Genomic DNA, 3370 nt, shown 5'->3' on the forward strand with positions numbered 1-3370 from the left:
CATAAACAACAGGACAAAAATGTTCTTGTGAATAAAGTATTGAGTAAATCTTCATGAAATGTTCAAATGATTTCTTCCTCATTCCAGAGAGACCTTTGAATACAATCTTCTGCTTTTTAGTGGTTTTATCTTTTAAGTGCAGATACGTTCTTAGCTGCAAAATAACCGACGGATGAAGAGAGTTAGAAGCTTGTTTGTCTTGTGACACGCTGCTGTTTTGCTAACACAACGTGAGTTTTTTCTTCCCTCTGTAGTGAGCGTGACATCCATCTTTGGTTGTTGGTGATGTATCAGGGTCGGTGTTGGGGTCTGGGCCCCTGTGGTGTGTGTGGGGAAGGTCACGTCCCAGAGTGCCTCGGTGTCTCGGGTTCGGGCAGCTGTCGAGGGGTTATTCCTCTGACCTGAGCGCCACTGGCCCGAGTTCTGCTGATTTATTGGGCCGTGGTGTTCCAGCCGCTTCCCCCGACAAACACACCTCCAAAAACAATGTGGCCCGCGTCTGATAGTGTGCTGAGACCAAACGATTGAACTGTATTCCAGCAACATTATTACGGACGTCTGGAGGTTTTGCTGAATGTTTTTATGTCCTCGATTACAGATAATTATTAGGTCGCAAAGTTCTCAGTGGTAAAGAGCTAGATGGCAAGAGTTTGTTTTTGAGAGATGAAGACAAATGAGGCGTCCCATCCCTGATGTTGATTTACGCTCATGGGAAACTCATTGTAACGCTGACGTGTGCGCACTTCTGGTTTTGAGAGGGTGCAAACGTCCACCTGTTTTTTCTTCTTGCCCAACATTTTGAATAATTCTTCAGACGTTCAGTAGAACGTTCCCAGTTCTTGGATATTGCAGAAAATTGCTCCCAGGGGCGCATTACGCGTTTGTTAAACAAATAGTTCAACTGTAGTGCATCAATCACGGCACTTGGCCATGGGAACCGAGACCTGTGAACCCAGAGGCCAAACAAATGATCAGATGAGAATTATTCTTCTGAAAACATACATGTGAAAGTGGCCCGCGGCTACTCGTCGACTCTCTGCCGTTTCTTTCTGGAATTTCCTGCTGGAGCAGACCGAGGTCACACTTTCACAACCGATTAACTGTAAAGATGAGGTTTTTTCACTTATCCAGTAAGCGTCTGATCGGAAGCGTAGAAAGAGATGGAGAAGCGTGTGAGAAAGGTTTCTTCCGTGTGTTCATCAAAGCTTTAATAAGAAGTGAAGCTGGTTCTGTGTGGACTCTCAGTGGAGCGTGGACGGTAGTAGACCTGACGAGAGAAAGGTTCAGACGCTGTTTTCAACACGTCCACATTCTGCTCCAAACATCACACGGGTTCGTGAGTTCACGGCAGTATTTATGAAAGCGTGTCAAACGCTGATATTGTGTGAGCACATTATAATAACAGCATTTCTGAAAATATGTGGCCTTGTATTATTTTTAAGGGGACATAAAACACATGAAGGCACTTATACTGTCAACAGACGCATGTTATTCTTTTAGTTGAAACCTCAGAAACAGGTCAAAGTTAAGAGTGACTTTATTAGTTCATTATCATGTGAGGATCTGTGCTCAATCACTACATTCTCTTAATACACATTCTGAATGACTGTGGTCAATGCAAGTAACAGGTCAGATGTCTGACCACTGACATAATGATATACTGTATATTCAATTCAATTATTTATTTTTTATGTTATCATGTTTTTATTGTGTCAGTGAGCTGTTATTTTGTTTTGTTATTAGGGCTTAAATCAAAACAAACCATCTGCAGTTTGTCTGATATTCATGGAACACACAATAGAAAAACACGCTTTAAAAATAAAATAAAAACAGAGTTATCTCATTTTGGAACCAAACTTTGTGATGGATGTCATCATGACCAGAACGTAAATAATGTGATGTCATGATTTTTACTACATTCTTCAAATATTTTGAATGTTTGTACAATACATGTTTCAATCAGAGCTCATGGGTGTTAATGATAAAATGTGTGTTTCATCACAAGGTCCATTTAAAATGTCTGATGTTCATTCCACATGTGCTGTAACTTGATTCAACTGCTTTAGGGTTTGTTACATCCAATATTAAACAAGTGGGTCAAATGTGTCCAGGGTGGAAGGGTTAAGAAATAAAGACTTCCATAGGTTTCTATGAATATGTACTATAAGCAAGAAAGAAAAATATATTTAAGGTTCTTTGGGAGTTGTTCTCTTCAGGTTTCAGAGTGTTTGGAGTCTCAACATCATTGAGGATTGTGGTCATATTTGTTGACCTTTGAACTGTAAATCCCTACATGGTGAAGCTGAAGGTTTACGGTGGATCTCTAGCTCTGTTATTCAGGTGAGATCTCTTGAAAGTTCAGCGGGGAAATATGAAAACAGCACAAAGACAAACATGCCTTTAGATGTGTGTGACAGTAAGATGTGTGTTTAAATACTCAGAAGGGTCAGAGACAGAAAGAGCTCATAAATGTGAAGATACGGCGGTGTGTGTCTATCAGCTGTGTAAACTGTTACTGATGGACTGTCCTCATAAGTGCTGTTCAGACATTCACACACATGACATCTATTCCTGGAAACTTATCTGTCAAACTGTTTCTGTCTACACAACCAAACACAAACAGTTTATTTACTTTCACAAAATGAAAGAGTCTGAAGTGCACAGAGAGCATCATGACATCATCAAGTGATTTCTCTGAAACATTCACAGTTACTGACCTACGTCCACTTTTATGGCATAATAACATCAGGACGTTGTCAGCAGAGTATCTTTGCAAAAACACAACTCAGTTTTCTGTGTATAAATCGTTATTTCATCATGTTTTTATTGTGTTAGTCAGCTGTATTTTTTAGTTATTGTTACTTAGTCAAAACAATCCATCTGCAGCTTGATTGATATTAATTTGAATGCACAATAATAACATGATTTTTTAGTTTTCAGTTTGTTTTTTAAAAAATGAACTCTTCCTATGCTATATATGATAATAATGTTTTAATATAGCCTACTACCAGTCTAGTGTGGAACAGTTTATATTTTTGTTCACATTTTGAAAGTCTAAACTCATCAAAGCTATGGAGGAGATATATGTTGTAAACAAAACCAAATCACATTAATTAGAACTTCTAAATTTTCACACATCCTTTGTCTAGAATTCGGCAAAATCTTTCTCTTGTAGTTTTTTCATTAAGCTTCTTCTGTGAAGCTTTCCACACTGTTTCGAGGTTCATATTCAGGGCTCTTATCAGCTCATTTTCTTCACAGTTTTGTCAAAGTCATCTATTTCAGCAAATGTTTTTGCTCACTTGGCATGAAAGTTTAAAGCATTTATTTTTCCGCGGTAAATAAATCATGTAAGTGTTTCTTCATTATT

This window comes from Triplophysa dalaica, chromosome 18 (genome assembly GCF_015846415.1).
Source record: "Triplophysa dalaica isolate WHDGS20190420 chromosome 18, ASM1584641v1, whole genome shotgun sequence".
Lineage (NCBI taxonomy): Eukaryota > Metazoa > Chordata > Actinopteri > Cypriniformes > Nemacheilidae > Triplophysa > Triplophysa dalaica.